Below are 17,888 nucleotides of genomic sequence, written 5' to 3'. Positions count from 1 at the left end.
AAGGCACAGACAGTAAATGTCCCTTTGAGGAACTTAAAGAAAAGTGGAAGATGTATCATACTATGCAGATACCGCCTTGCTCTAGTTGTCCCTTTTCTGACAAGCCAGTAAAGCAAAAATCTGGTTAGGGAGGACATGGTGAGGGCAGTGATCACTTTGAAAGAGCTATAGAGTTCAGTGGGTGATAGCGGAGAAAAATGTCCGTGGGTCAGTACTATCCAAGTCACTCCACAAAGCTGGCCTGTATGGTAGAATGGCAAAGCCATTTAAAATCTTGCATGGAGTTTGCAACATAGCATTAAAAGGTTTTGTGATCAGATGAGAAAAAAAATGTTATTATATTGTCTAAATGCAAAAATAGTTAAGTTACAGATGATACAAACCCAACACAGTGGACTACCTCATTCCACACTATCCCTACTGTCTATTATGGTGAGGTAGCATTATGTTATGAGGACACTTCTCATCAGCAGGGACTGGAAGGCTTGTGAGGCTTGAGGATAAAATTGATGGCGCAAAGAAAAGGCAAATTTAGGAGGAAACCCCGTTTCAGTGAAAATTCAGCCTGAGCTTTCAAGGTTTGATTAAGATATTCACTTTAAAAAAATGTATATACATCATTCAAAATGTATCAAATGTGATATCATTGCAATGAAGTAAATACTTTTAGACACTAGCTATTTAAAGGAAAAAGTAAATGTTTTTACAAACATACTGTAGTTTTGTACTTTATTTAGTACAAAAAACAGTTTGAAGGGCAAATCTTAGAAAGTCCTTCCTTGGTTTTCATAGTCCTTATCTATTTCTTTTGAATCAATATTATGATCACTAAACACAAATGTACTGTTTGCATTCTTTGTAGAGATACTGTAGCTAATGCTTTACTTTAATTCTCCTGTCTGATCAACCTACTGTTAGAGAATGGGGAATCCATATTTTAATCTTTCTCAAAAGAAGTTTGTAAAGAAAACTAGAGTACAAAAGACCATGAATGTCATTCAATGGCTGCAGTAAGCATTGTCCAAGTTTGTTTTAGAAATGCAGAACAATTTTTAATTAAATTTAAATTGAAATCTACATTAAAAAGATTAGGAATCATATGCTCATCAGTAGTTAGTATTATTTAAGTGAAATATTCCCATTTATATGTCAAAGGAAATGAAATGAAGTTAAACTGATACAAGGGAATATTAGCTACAATAGAAAAAAACATTAAAATTAAAATCATAACAAAGATAAAAAGATGCATATTAAATAAATATTTATATATAAAAGACCACATTTCTTGAAAATATGGAAAAAAAAACAAGAAAAAATATTTTGTATGGACCATTAAAAGTTGTTTTTTTACACTGATGGAATATACTGTAAGGCAGTACACAATATCATGTTATGCAGAAAATGTTTCCTGATGAGCTATTCGTTATTCTACAACTGAAACCACTGGTTATGACAGGTTTGTCTGCTGCATGCAGTGTTTCAATTATTATCACCAAAGGAAGCTTCAGAAATGCATGAAAAATCCAACTGATTTATTTTTCTAAACTTATTCTTGAATTCCCTCTTCAACAAAAACCTAGCATGACAAACAGAAAAAAGTTCATGTGTTTATCGATTGCTCTTGGTATGTTCACATTATTTCTTGTTTGAATGCCTTGTTTTGAATGTTTCTGTTACCCCTTCTACTATCAATATTACAGTTTACATGCCCACCAATGATGCATTTTTGGGAGAGCTTGTTGATTTATTTTCATTGTCATGCTTCAGATTTAATAAAATCCTTATTCTTGGTTAATTTAATATTAACATTGATTCATGGTTTTCCAATTTAGCAAAGGAATTTCTAGCTTTATCAGAATGCTCTGGTCTCCCACAACATGAACTAGGCCTTTCTGATCACTTGGCTGTTCTCTTTCCTGACTCACTCTTAGGCTCTGTTTTCATAGCTGGCAATCAGTTGACCAAACTAGATTTGCTGATTATATGCTATCTTCATTGTATTGCTTCTTAAACTCTGACACTCTGGAAGACAAGGAACAAGTTTTTAATAACTCTTCACAGCTAAGCTCCTTTAAAACCCCAAACCATCTCTTTTACTCACTTTACCCCATGTTATACTGACCAAAGAGTGCAATAGAATCTGTTAGATTCCCCAACTTTGCAAAATTCCAATTTTGCAATGCTCTGATGCCCTGCCGAGCTCCAGTCCACCTGCATCACATTCCATTCCACATTCCACATGTGGAAAGAGCTTGTCAGGATCATCTCAAACAAGATCAGGCCAGGCCTATTAACCTCGTTAACCAATACCACCAACTAAGCCCTGAGGAATCATTCCTCAGAGCTCAGCTATTCAGTCATAGTAGCATTTGGAATGGGGGGGGAGGTCTCCTCTCCTCTTGAACTGACTTTGGTAATGACCAATTTACCACACCCTATTTTTCATCTATGGGTGCAGCATAACAAATACTTTATTTGAGTTTTTACTTACAACATCCAGCATCACATTCTTTCCATGCATGTTACTACTAAAGCTCCTCCCTGCATCCCAGATGGTGGTGGTTTTTCTCTTACCTGTTTCTCTCAACTTGACACTGCATACCTTAGTAAATTGGTATTGCGTATTAAATCCATCGCCTGCTTATTAGATCCCACTCCTATTGTTTTATTTCAATGATGTGTTTCTGTCCTCTGCCCTGCTGTTCTCAAAATAATAAATGAGTCTTTGAGCACTTGAGTAGTACCAATGGCCTTTAAAACTGCTGCAGTTACCCCTGTGCCTAAAAAAACAAATTTGGCCCTGTACAATCTAAAAAAGTGTTGCTCCATTTCCAACCAATCTTTTTCTTGCAAAGATTTTAGAATTAGTCGTTGCAGTTCAATTGAACAACCATGCAAACAACCTCTTCAAATCTCCTCAAATCTGGTTTCAGATAATTACAATATACAGAAGTGAAACTGCCCTTGTTAAAGTCTTGAAACTGTGTTTGGAGTTTCTGTCATTGCTCTTAAATAGTTCAACTCTTACTTTACTGATCACTGACATTTTGTCCCTCTTGGGGTTTTGAGTTCTGAAGCTGGGTTTGTCTGGTGTTCCCCAGGACTCGATGGTGCAGCATTTACATATTCCCATTTGGCCAGCTATTAAGACCACATGGTCTGAATGATCATTTCTAGCTAATGATACACAGATCTACAGGTATATCCATACTAAACCTGACATTGAAATAGCTGTTTCTGCATTCTCCAATTGTTGTATACTGTAACTCCTGGATGACTCCATATTTCCTTCATTTAAACTGACAAAACGATGACAAAATGATGTCATGCTTCTCTGCACCTCTTATCAATTTCCTAAAGCGGTACCCCTTCTGTGGGTGGCACTGTACTTGAATTGCAGTCTAAATTGACGAATGTAGGGGTGATGGCTGATTCAGGCTTGACCTTTGACCCATATGTGCAAAATATTATAAAAATATAATTTTTCAAACTCAGAAATGTTGCCAGACTTCATCCTATGTTTTCTCTGACAGTAGCCGAAAAGCTAGTCAACGCTTTTGTCTTCCCTAGAATTGGTTACTGCAATGCACTGTTTGCTAGGGTATCTAAGCCCACACTAAACAAACTTCAGTATGTCCAAAGCTTGGCAGACAGTATCCTGACCAAGTAATGTGCAAGTGATCACATTCTCATACTCCTGTCCTGTCTTGAAGTCCTTGCTCAGGTTTCCTATAAGGTTTCATTTTGACTTCAGTATCCATATGCTAACCTTTAAGGCTCTACATCCCTTGGCAGCTCAGTACCTATCTGACTTGTTATAGTCCTAATAGTTTGATTCTGTTTGTCCACCAAAGTTATTTACACACTGTGGGTGATAGGGCCTTCTCTTGTTATGCCCCATATTTTTTATGCCCCAAAGCTCTGTAATTCCCATGCCAGAGGATATCAGAGAGTCCCCTACCCTGAGTGCATTCAAATTCAATCTCAAAACTTTTTATCTATTTGTTGCCTGAATCTGTTCTTTCAGCATAACAGCTACATTTCTAATACCTTGTTTTTTGTGCTATTTTTGTCATCTTCTATATTTTTTACTGTTTTAACTGTTTTTTTACTTGTAAAGTGTTTTGAGAAGATACTTTTAGAGGTGGTATATCAATTAAAGTTTATTTTTGTAATTTATTTTTGTTTTTTGTCTACAATTCACTTCTTTGTAAAGTAGCTGTGCATATTTTTGCATTCTGCTACACAAATTTACAGTATTTTTTGTGATTTACTGTACAATCTCTCACTCTACAATACATTATGCTAATAAATACACTTTTTCACTGTTCTATGAAGTACATCCTATGGAATTTCAGTGGGGTAAATATAAGAGAATTGACAAGACTGTCAAGAATTTTAATTTTTTTCTTTCCCATTTTAGTAAGTGGTTTAATCTGTCATGGAATTTTGGGTAATTGACACGACAAACAAAACCTTCACCTGCAGTTTACTTAATTTGTGCCTTGCATTACCTTCTTTTTGTTATGACAAAAACAACCTCAAAATATTTCTTTTCCACCTCCATGTTTCAGGTAGTGTACAATATTTTGACAATTTCTTGCCTGCTTTTCTTTTCACTTTCTGTGAAACATCTAAACTTTTCTATAACACTGCAATGATTGATGTATTAATGCCTTTCCTATGGGGATTTGACTCACCTCAGCAAAGTTTTTTTAACATGTATCTTTCTGCTTCATTGTAGTATCTGATTTTTGGGGGACTTTACTCTTTCCTATGACATGGAAATTTTTATATGCAATTAAAATCAACAGCAAGTGAATTGCTGGTTAGGAAATGATTAGCCTCAGACTTTCAAATAATTACCTTTTTTCTTTGATCTGCTTTCTTTTAATCTGCCTTTTCAACTCTGGCATACTGTAAGTATTGATTTCAAATTTCACTCCATAGTGCAAAGCATTATCTTTCCCTAAAGTTTCTCAAAAGGAATACCATTGTTTGTGAAATATAAATACAGATACAAGGTACCCTGGAACCTTGGTAACTAATTTACTAATAGATACAATAAAAAGAAAGTCTGAGGCTGTTTTGCAACATATCAGTAAAATATTTCAGTATACAAATACAGTTGTATTTTTATAATAGTTACTGTATATACTGTAATACCTGAACAATGGAAAGTTGTTGGTGAAGACACCAATATGGTAATGACACTGAAAATCCAGAGCAAAACAAAAATCAAATTAGGAGCATAAACAATAGGTTTGAACTGATATGCTGTACTTTCTAAAATGCTGTGACATGGCTACTCCACTATTTAAGTGTTTAATCTGATACATTAAACAATTGCAAGTGTTTATACATACATCTTACCTATTTTACACTGACTGGCTATAGTGTGTGCCTACACTTTTCATGATTAATTCAGGATTAATTTTACATGATGAAAGGTTATAGTCTAAAAAGAAAGTACATAGTGTAGTCTGTTTTATAGTTAAAACTGATCATTCCTGTCTTTGTTGTATGTCAGTAAACACTTTTTCAGGTGACTCTCATAAATGATCACTAACATTAATTTTACATATTGCAATCAATTGCAAGGGCTCCAATAAAATGTATTCATAGATTTACGATTGTGACATTCCATTGGTGTGGAACGTATTCTGGCACTGCTTTTGAACTCTGGAGGCATGTACAGTACAGTAGCTGAGCATCTTAATTTGGTTTGTTAAAACTGGATTACATCACTAGATGGCAGCATAAGGACACTCCTGAGACAAGCTGATAAATACACTTTTTGCACAAAAGATATTAGAGGAATCTACTCTATCTGCAAATGGATTTCTCTATATAAGGATTCAACTGTGGACAGAGGTTGTCTACTTGGAGATTAGGTAAAAAAAGGGGAAACAGAAATTACATTGGTATACAGACCAAGTTAGATTGAGGTAGGTTAAAAACATCGCATTTGGCTCGGGCTCAGTTCTGCAATTTCCCAAATTAAATATATGATGTTTGTAGTAGTTCAGGTGGGTAGCTGCGTCAGCATGCGTAGCCTGCCAAGGAACAAATAATATGTTTATGTGAGGTCACACCTGAAGAATGCTCCATAGCCGAGACGTTGTGTTTTCTTTCTTCTCTTTTCAGCATGAAATAAACCTATTACTTGTTCCTTTTCATATTATGTTTGTACTGTCCTCTTTATTTTTTTTGGTCAGTCATAGGAAAATTGTCTAAGTGTGGTTGGTTTTCAGGATGAGTTGTGATAAGAATGTACAGCAGAATTTTACACAAGTTTAGTAATGAATTCTGTGCTTCAAATAACTGCATACCTTTTGTGTGCCCCAAAACACATATTTTAATTAGGTTAATAAGAACTTGAATTGTAGAAAATGTGATTAACCTGCCCATCACAGGAAACCAGTCACTCAAGTAAAAATTAGTCTTGCAGGTGGATAATGATATGATATCAATATTACTTCTATTACTTCTATTGCTGTCATCACATTCCATATCAAAGAAGTTAGAGGTTTAGTAAATATGAAGAATAAGTTAGGCTCAATAAGAAATACCTTAAGAAAGCAGTGCCTTGTGTCACCAGCTACACCACCTTCCTACCTTAAGCAATCTTGTTACATTTCAGAAGATAAGTAAGGCTGAGCCTTATCTGTAATTACTGTCATTTTTGTAGAATTCAAGATTGTTGAAAAATCCTGTGATCTGGTTTTGAAGTGTTTCTGAGCTGTGCGTTTACTGAAATCATAGAAATTGATGTTATTGCTGTGTGGCCTTGAAGGTTAACAATGTCTTCCTCTTGTTTTATACATACAATAATGAACATTCAAAATATTTCTACTACCTTTGGTGGTAATATGTTGTGGCCTCATTGCTTACCAATAATAATAAATCCCTGCTATATAACACTTTTTGCCAAAGGAACACAAAGCATTAAACATACAGCTGGAGACCCCCTCATTACTGACATAATGCAGCACCAACCTGATTGATGCTCAGTAGCCATTATGCATCAGCCGTCCAAATGAGTTACTAAAAAATATATTATTCAGACCTCTAAACTCAATATATGGTGCAATTACAGCTGCAAATATTTCTGTAAAAGTCTTTACCAGCTTTAAAAACCTTTTTTGCCCATTCGTCTTGACAGATTTGCTCAAGCTCTCTCAAGTTGCTTGCGGACCCCTTATAAACAATGGTTATCAAGTCTTTCCATGGTTTTACAAAAGGGTTCAAGTCAGGATTTTGATTGGGCCACTCAGGGACATTCACATTTTAGTTTGAATCCATTTCAACATAATTCTGGCCATATGCTTTGAATTATTGTCATGGTGAAAGGTAAATATTTGTGCCAGTTTTAAGTCTAAAGCAAGTTTTCCTCAGACTTATTAGTACTTTGCTGCATCTACAGTACTGTATGTTTCTATCCGTCTTGAAAAGCCTTCCAGTCCCTGTTGATGAGAAACAGAGATATAATATCATGCTACCACCACTTGACAGTAAGGATGTTAACCAGTTTCCTCTTTACACAGCTGTTTGTTTTGGAAGCTTGATCTGGGTGCCTTTTAACTTCTTAACAATTTAGTTCTCCATGCTCAAAGAGACCCTGAAGGTCTTTGCATACTCTTCTCCTGATCTGTGCCTTTATACAGCTCTATCTCTGAGTTGTTTTGAAAGCACCTCGGACTTCATAGCTGAATCTTTGTTTAAAATTCACTACCTGATAGACATACAGTATCTTACAAAGATAGGTGTATTTATTCTTCAATTACATGAGCCACTATTATTGCACATAGATGAAGGTTACTCTTTTGTAAGGTAATTAGTAAGGTGCATCTAAATTATTTTAGGTCTAGCACAGCAAAGGGATTGAATCCTTCTACAATCATAGCTCTATCACTTTTCTTTTAATCTTTTTGTATTTTTTGTTTTTGTGTTTAATGTGTCGAAAATGTTGAGTATATAATAATTATTAATTGCTACTTCAAAGTGTCATGACTGCATGATTTGAAGCAATGAATTGTGAAAACTGTTGTATGAATATTTCTGCAGAGTACTGTAGCTGGGACACTAGGGTTAACACCCCCTACTTTTAAGATACTGTATCACAGACAATCAGGTTGTTGTTGGAAAAAAGCCTTGCATAATGAACTGTGTAACAAGCTCTCAAAATGCCATTTTTTTGACAAAATTGTTTGCAGCCATGAAAACAAATTTGAGTATTACCAACATATTGACACGGATTTTGAAAAGCAAACAAGGCATTATTATATCCGTACTGTGATTTTTCAGCTCAAATGTAATTTTAAATTCACTGCTTTCCACATAACCTGCATAAATCAATAACTGTTCTGTTTTTGAAAGTATAAATAGACATCTGAGGATAAACAAATTGACAGTTATAAAGAAGACCTTAAATATATCCTCCTACTACTGACATTACTGACATAAAAGAAACAAAATCCATTTATTTAAGATCATTGTCAAATAAGAACATTTTATTTTCAGGATGTGTAGGCATTAAGCTAGTCTTATCAAATCTACAATAATAAATACAGCCAGGTTAAAGAAGCAGTGTTATTTATTAACTCTAATGCACAGTATGAGAGAACATGGAAGTGTAGTATATTTAAATTTCATTGCTTTGGAAACATTGAGACAAATAAACAGATTAATGATGAAGAAATAAAGATGAAATGGTAGTGAACAATAATATGCTGCACTACCCTCTACCACATCTTTAAAAGAAAATATTTTCCATAAAGCTTCCATAAACAGTAAATACAAAGCAATCTAAATTCAGTCCCTAATAGGAAATTGCTAATGCCAGGTTACAAAGAAGACCATTTTAGAAAAACTGAGATGGGGCTGATTTCTGAGATGTCTGCTGTTGAACTGAAATATCAACAAAGCCAGATTGAAACCTTCAGGCGTTTGTTCTGTAAAAGAGGAAAAGTCACCATGGTCATTCAATAGCTGTACCACCAAAAGCAATTTACTCTTTAAAAAGAGTTTCCAACATTTGGTCAGAACTTTACCTAAGTGATTTTTACCATACAGCTAGATGGAGCTGACCATATGTGTTTTAGCTAAAACACACAAAGAACTTCTTTCAGAATAGTGCAAGATCGACAATAGGAAAACCAGATTTTCAACTTGCGTAGCCTCATAGTTTTTACTCTCAAGTTAACAAATGAACTAAACAACCCCATCAATGTAACACTCTCTGAAAGAGGAAAGTGGACATTATAAATGGGATATAGCCAACAGAGTACAAGGTAGCCTAAGTTTGTATCTGTCTGAAATGTCAAATGCAATACGTAAAATGTAGTATGATCCACCTCTATTTTGAGGACATTTCCCCAGCCATGACATTTCCCACAAATCAGCCTTTACTTATAGACTTACTGCACAGAGTTTACTGATGTGACTTTACTGGATGATGGCCACAGCTAAAATTTGAGGGGTGTTCGCCATTGTCATCGTCCATAGACACAGTTTTACAGTAACGTAGGATAATAATATTTAGAAAAATCTTGATATCTGAGAGCCATTGCAGACAAACAACTAGTTTATCTGACTAAACTTTTCAATCAGTTGTTATAATAGTGCAGTGCTCACACTGGACAGAGAATGATAAATTACCATTTTTCCCCTGGAAAAATGGGATGGAAAACTATCAACATCACCTGATTCAGGCATACTGCTGTAATAGACTTTGAAATGGGCTAACTAGATGCAAGCTATTAGGTGCAATCTATGCTATTTCTGACTGTTTACACTGACCTAAAGAGTTGGTGATATGAAGGCTGTGAATGCTGCCAAGCTCCTGAAAAAGACCTACTGTAGGTGTTGGCCAACACATCTGACACCAGCCATAGATAGCTCTGTCAACTCAGCAGTGGATAGCTGCTCAGGGAGATTTTGCAGAATTGCCAATTGGTATACCATCAGGATCTGGTGGAGCAGTCTGTTAGCCTCTGCCCCTTCCAGATTACAATTCATGAGGTTGATTTACAGTATGTGACCCAAGATTTTTTTGTCAGAATGTAGCATTTTGGAGCTTTCATGAACAATATTAAATCATAATAAATAGTACTGTTCAATTGCAATAATATAACACAAAGACAATCACAAAGCCCAAGGGTGAACAGGTATAGCTAATGATATTTGTTGAAACACTTAAAATGAATCTTTCACATTCCACAGAATTTAGCTTTCTAAATTGGTAACCTTTTTTAAATATTACAGAAAAATTCTCAGTATACATGCACGTCTCAAACCTGGAGCTAATCATAATTCTGCCATCTTCTGTTAATTCACAATACCTGTATATTACCACAAATATATTAAGTCACAAATATTTTCTCCTTAATCTATATTCCTAACCTTGCTTAAACAGTTTATTTAAACTGTCAATCACCTTTTATATCCATTTCATATATCTGGTTTTTAATGAACATAACAACATACTGTATATCTAGACTTATGTTGTTCTGATAACTGCTATAGAATGCTTAATATTCTATTATATATATAAAATTACTCTTACTTTAAATCACCCTATGCTAAATTAAATTACCCATGCAAGGTTACAGAGACACTCTTTGTAACTTTAGATGTTCTGCTTACACAGAGAGCATTCATGGTAAAGCAGAGCAAAAACCTCAAATACATTTATTGTAGGATGAAAAGCTGTAAATTATTAGCTAATACGTTTTGTAATGGGGAAATAGATGAAGACAAGATAGCTTTTTCAGAACTGGGGGAATGACCTACTATCTTTATTCACCTGACCAAATTTTACAGCTATAAAATATGGAAACCTACTATGTTCCACTTAACGCCCCAAAACCCATAGGTTAAAAAAGTCCTTCAAAGTATTTTAGATTACACTTTTGATTAACATTTTTTACATATCCAATAAAAAAATATTCATCCTTGGGTTTTGGTTTAAACATGGCACATCGGGTGCTGTGGCAAGTAACTTTCTTCTATCCTACTATGCTGTGCTGCTGCCAACTCCCCCCACCCTAGATGTCCTTCGAGATAGATCTTCAAGAGAGGAGACATCATTCCAAACATTTTCCTAGTAATGAAATTGTCTATATGCCTTCATTAGTCATTAGGTGGTAGTTGGTGTTTGCTGTGGCAAAGACTACAAGATTATTTTTATCTGTAGATGTCTGCAGTGTACCCTGTAAACTGCTAGGCATTCTCAGTGAACTCTTATGAGGTCTTGCAACCTACAGATAACCTTCCCAGGGTTAGAAAATGCATTTTAGAAAGTCCATTTTAGGGTGGTGGCTTTTCTTCTTTGGGATAATTACTTTCACACCAATTCAATAGTTCATATTGGTAATTATGTATTACATTACTTTCTAGGATGCCTCCTATTACAGTGAATTATCATTCATTATTATTGTGGAGGTAGAAGGGTGGTTCTTGCTCCAAAGTGATTATAATTCATTTTAATTCATATAATTCAACCTCAAAGGCACTGTATTACTGGAAATGTTGTACCAACACCACACTGGGTACTACAGTAACTCTTATTTACTCCCAGGGTACTTCCATTTCATCTTACTCAAATTTTAGCTAATGTAGACTTCAAGGGACATCTAATTAAGTCACATGTGTGGCTAGCTGTGGTCACTAGTGTCTTTGATATCTGGACTTCAGCAGCGGGGGGATACTACCAAAGGGATTATGATAAGATTCTCCTGTGCTGTTTTGAATAGTTGAAGTCCTTAGCTCAAAAACAGGTCTTATTTTTTTTCCTTTATCTCAAAATACTAAAGATAATAGGGATATAGTAATATTGTACTATGTTATGTTTAATTTTATTTGCACTTAACTGAGTGTTGTGTTTTATTTCATTAATGGTTAATAGTGGAATATAGTCAAATTAATTATCATGGATGCATTTGCTCTTTGCTCTTTTACCCAATCACCAACAAATTCAGTGAATTAAAACATGCTGGTTTTAGCCATTTATGGCCTGGCAGGACTTAAAATGTTTCTGCAAGCAGAAAAAGTTTATGAACTCTGAATCTGAGCTTCTGGCCTCTCTGAACTTTTCCTGATGTCTGTAGAACAATGTACAACAATGCAAACTACAATATATAGTACCAGTCAGATTATAAGTAAACATATCATATAATTACTGTAAATATTAAGTGTTTACAGACAAGTTTGTACAGTTTAAAGCACAGATAATCATGTAAAACCTGGTTTCAGGGAGGTGTACTGGTACTGGTATGATCACTTCTTACTTTTTACACAAAAAACACAAATTCAGGCCATAAAGCATTAAAAACTATTATTTCCTTTTAAATAAGTTTAGTTTTATAGGTGGAAAATCTGTAAAGGCAAATACACCTTTTATCTCCTTTTCAGAGAACGGGACAAAATATATGTTCCTCAAATGTTTGGTTGGTCGAGTCATTTAAGATATACTGTAGGCAAGGTAAGCTTCAGAGAACTACTGACCAAGGGTTTGATGGAAGAGATTTAGTTTCCATGACTGGCTGTGGAACATAATGTACCAGCCTGGAAGGAGTGATTCAAATGCTATAAGGTAAGGTCAGCTCTGTTTAAACCAACATAAAGGTGGTGTACTAGCGGGTGGTGAAAAAACTCTTAATGAAGCTTGTCCATGAATAGTGAAGGGCTGCAAAAATGTTTGTCAGAAAAAAGTGAAGGGAGTAATGGATATACTCCCTTATATGGATATATATGGATGTCAAGCAAATTATTTAATCTGGATGAATAATGACTTTTCTTTTGCTCCAGTTGGAACCTCAAAGTATAGCAACTAAAGTGATGTTCTTTGATGGCTAGTAGGAGTTTGCAACAGTGACAGTTGCAAACGAGGAGCCTAACACTGTTTTGGCACCTACATGTACCTGGTGTGTCAGAGACTGAAAGGGTTCCAAAGACAACAGCAGAAAAGGAGGATTAGAGAAGAGAAAGAAACTAAAACACTGGAAATAGGCTAAGGCCAAATGGTTGGTGGGATGCCTGAAGATGAAATAGTAGAGGTGAGGGAGGTGGGGAACAGACCAAGAAGGGTCCGCAAGGAGTAGAGAGGATGGAAGGGACACAAAATGGCATGGAGGTCAGAGAAGAGCAGATGTCATGGATACACAGTTACAATGAACGAAAGCAAAAGATGGAGAATCAGCAGATAAGGTCTGTCTCTGGGAAGAGCAAACCCAGAAAGTTAGAAAAGATGCACAAAGGGGTCCAATTCATATGAGTTAAATATGTGACAAAGGTGTTAAGGCTGTCTACACAGCTCCAATAAACAAATGGGTGAACCCTGTGTGGGATCCAACTGATGTCTAATAGACCAAAGTCTAGAAAGAGATTGAAATAAAAAACCAGGTAGGTAATCATAGGAAAAATAAAACTCCTGAAGCAGGAGACAGGAAACAAGGAGAAACCAGGAGAAAAAACATGAAAGTAAGAACAAGAAAAAAACAAGGACTAAACTAAACAGAAGAAGGAATGAAGACAAAGATCAGAATACTAGAAACAGGATACAAAAACAGGTAAGTAGATGTCCTAAGCTCTGAGCACACGCAAACAATACTAAGCACTGGAAGGACAGAGAGCATAATTAATAGGTTGAGGCGTGGAGACCTAGATACATTGTTCTATTTGTGATTGACTACAGCCATCTGAATAGTCTGTGCCTCTGCTGTGCAGCTGAACCAGCAGCCAGTGCTTGAGACTCCCTCTGGTGGTGAAACGTTGGAACTGTAACAATAGGTTAATTAGAAAACTGTAGAATGTGTACTAATCTATACTGAAATTACTAGAACTATTTGGAAACATCTTTTAAGCAAAGGAACCTCAATGAAATGTTCTGGAAAATAATGTAAACTGGGTAAAGGTTTATGTAATATAACAACAGTAACTGCAATAATAAGGATGCATATGATTTAATAAGGAGTCTTTTCATCGTGAGCACCATCAATTATTTCCAAAAAATAAATTTACAATGTGATATAATAATTCCAACAGCAACATTAAAAATAGTTCTGTGGGGACACTAAGGTTATTTCTGTGGCATGATGAATCACAACAAAATCACAACAGACATACTTTACTACAAGTATTCTTACACTGTTTTAGTAGAAAGGGGGAAACTCACTGATCCCCCATATATCATTGTTGTTGAAAGTGGTTAGATGATGAAACACAATAAAAAGATAATATGCTTTTTCCTCCACTTTTATTACATTTTTAAAACTGCCAGCAAGGAATTGAAGTCGTTGCTGGACAGTAACTATCTAAAATAATTTAATTTTCTGATTCATAGTTTGGGTGTCTTAAAACCACTTTTTCTATGATTACTTTTCCAAAATGCCCCAACCCTGTACTGGATGTTATAATCTCCATGACTCTTGTCCAAAAACACATTCCACTGGGGGTGCCACTAGCAGGAAAGGGCTATTATGGTTATTAAATAATATTTCTGTAGTTCAGATGGTTTCCATTTCTCAGAATGAAGAGAAAAAGATTTTCTGTCAACTTATAAAATACCCGAGCAATCAAAACTTCACACCATGAAGGAGTGGATTCACACTGTTTTACTTATGAAAGATCAAATAAGAAATATCTCTTTTGTAGTATTTTTTTATTAAAGTGATTTTTAAGTTGACATTCTTCAGCCCTTTATAATATCTAAGTATTATAATACATAGAGTAATAACATTTCTGAATAGAAGTGAAAACCTAATTACTGTACATTAAGCACCACCAATCTTAATATTCACAGTGAATTCCAACAGTTTATACTAATAATAATTCCTTACACTTATATAGCGCTTTTCTGGACACTTTATTCAAATCACCTTACAGGTAATGGCCACCATCAATGTGCAACACCAATCTGGATGATGCAATGGCAGACAGAGTGCTTCAGTATGCTCACCACACATCAGCTATCAGTGGGGAGGATTTATCATTAAAAGCAATGTTGAGCATATATTTATAAAGGCTGTTAACCAGATTTGTCCAAAGCTAAATTACAACTATAATTTTATGCTGAAATACCTGTACTGTAGATCATTTAAAACTGTTTAAAATTATTTTAATATTTTTTTAGTTCAATATTTTAATATTAGGTTATAAAAATATATCAAATTGGGCTGAGAAATTAGAACATTCACAAAATACAATAAGCCATTTGGATAAACTAGTTTTTATTAATTTTAGTAGCTAATTGATCTGATAGAAATTAATTAAGCAAGGTTGTCTTTAACAACGTGACTGTACAGCTTGTTTTAAATACTCATTATCCTTTATGTGCAAAAGTGGCTCCTGTTCTTTTTAAATGAGTTTTCCCAATTTTTTACTTGTGTATTCTAGTTCATATTTCACTGTTGATGATAAAGATGTCCATATGGTTACCTTTGTCAATATCTTCCAAATAGTTGAAACATGCTACCTCGTAGTGTTCTCTTTCCGAGACCAAAATAATTTGTCTTTCTAGTCAGTTTATGTAAGATAGCACAGTAGGGCACTAGTGGGGTTCTGGTAGACATAATTACTATTCAGTTATGTTTGAAGTCGAGGCTGTTAATAATATTCTCTAAACTCTTCTGTAGAAGTTATGCCTGCTTCATTTTGATTGTGGTTGTAACTGTACTGTTGCATTTTGGAGGACTGTCAATATTTGAGGTCCTTGCTGCACAGTCTGTATTTGGCCTTGGGAGTGTGAGGAGTGGAAAAGGACCTCGGACACTGTTTCGTGAATCTAGAGGGAATCTGTTCTTACAGCTGTGCTGTGTTTTACCACCAAGCAGAGCTGTGAACTCAGAGCTAGTATTTACAAATGAAGTCCAAATGCTATTTTAAAGCACAGTATCCATCTTCTCATTCTGCTTAAATATATTTCAAGCATATAGTAAAAGGTAGGTTTACAAAATGTGAATATCTTATGAGAGTTTTGTACTTATTATGAAAAGTATTTCAATGCCAAGTTTAAAGTAGAATTTAAAAGTCCAATAAAGATATTGAAAAATATATTTGAAAAATCTGTACTGTTTTTACTGTACATTGTTCTCTCTAACAAAATAAATTGATGCTCGGTGGTAAATGATACTGTATCACTTCACATATCAAAACAAATAAGTAAATCTTACAGTACAATAATGTTTGACACTGGCATGTAGGGGAAATAACTGTTCTCTGTTAGTAGACTTAATCTGTTTCTAATGCTTGGAAGATTTCTGTTATTTTTCTAGCCATCCAATTCAATGAAAACAGCTGTTTTCATGAACATTCGCATGCAAGTACAAAGCAATCCATCATTCATTTTAAAGTTGAAAACAGAACATGAGCTGGAAATTGTGAAGGGCCATAGTGCACTCCTGGGAAATGTCCTCATGCAATAGTGGAATCAATGTAAAGTTCACTGCACAGTATTATGCATTATTCTTAAAATCTTTTCTTACACAAAGCTTCTTTTTACATTGCTTCTTTGGTAACAGAAGATCAAATCTCTCTGCCTATTTCTGAGTTGTATTTCATAGAACATACAAATGTCTCATGTCAGAAGTAATGGAGCAATCTCTTATCAGCTTAAAATACACAAAAGGAAAACAAACAGCAGCGAATGTCCAAAGATATCTTAAAAATTTCCTCCTTGAAATACAAAGAAAAAGTGAAAAGATTAAAGATAATAAGTATAATAGTAGGCTCACTAGATGTTGGAGACAGGCTAAAAATACAAAATGACATGTGACAAACTCAATTTCCCTCTCTAGTAAGAATAATTCAATAAGTCTAAATGAAAATGATGTACAAGTTTAATGCTCACACTGCATGATAAGTATGTTCTCTGCAAAACTACATTGTTGAACACAATATACAGAACCATTTTTGTGACAAAAGATAATGATTGATTAATGTGAAGAAACATCTCATTTTACAACAGGAAGGTCACTGGGTGTGACCTTGAGGCTGCTGGTAACTATACTTTCTCAATCATTTTTAAGGAGGAAAAGGTTAGATCCGTGTCCCACAGCAGCAAGATCATTAATGTTCACAATTGTAAAGATAGTGAAGCTGCATTAAGCCTCATATGCTTTTATGTAGGCTTTTCACAAAATGAGATCCTTGCAGGTCAAATAGCTATTTGCTGAAGCACATTCAAGAACAAAATCATGGATGGGTCAAGTGGGCTATGCAGAAACTTAATTCACCAGCTGTTTATGGTTTGCTCTGTGGGGACTTCAGCTCGTGCATCAGAAATCACAATAATAATTGATCTGGTTCACTTCAAACAATAACTACAAAATCAGTACAGATGCAGCCATTCAAAGTGCGCGGCACAGACACGTACCGCAGGTAATTGGCTACGGCATCGTGCATCGTGACGCGCGATGACGCAAAATACCGCGGTGCGTGATTGGTTGACCGACAGGGGCACTCGCGGTCCGTTGGTCTGTCGTAGAAAGACTTACTGTAAACGTCTTTACTGTGCCCGTTGTAGATATTGAATTTTACCACTGAAGGGAAATCTTAGTAGCTGAGCATAAAAAGAATAGGAGCATACCGTAACGCGTGTGAAGGCCATAAACGATATTAATTTTGGAACATAAACATACAGTATATAGCTGGTCTTGGTACTTTAAAGAAAAAAATATACACCAGTATTCCATTTCTCCCTAAACATTGTAAGCTTCTAAGTCTTTAACTAACGTGATACCGGAGTCAACAAGCATACTTTTAGAATTTGATTAAAAGGGAATATAATATGGAATCGCGTATCTAAAGAATTTAATAACGGTATTCGTGTGCTGCGACAGGGCTGTGTAGGGCTGTTTCGCCTGCCTGTTCACGCGAGCTGTCTTGTA

Source organism: Atractosteus spatula, chromosome 11 (genome assembly GCF_055471065.1).
Source record: "Atractosteus spatula isolate fAtrSpa1 chromosome 11, fAtrSpa1.hap1, whole genome shotgun sequence".
In the NCBI taxonomy this organism is placed as follows: domain Eukaryota; kingdom Metazoa; phylum Chordata; class Actinopteri; order Semionotiformes; family Lepisosteidae; genus Atractosteus; species Atractosteus spatula.
This window is presented reverse-complemented; position numbering follows the sequence as displayed.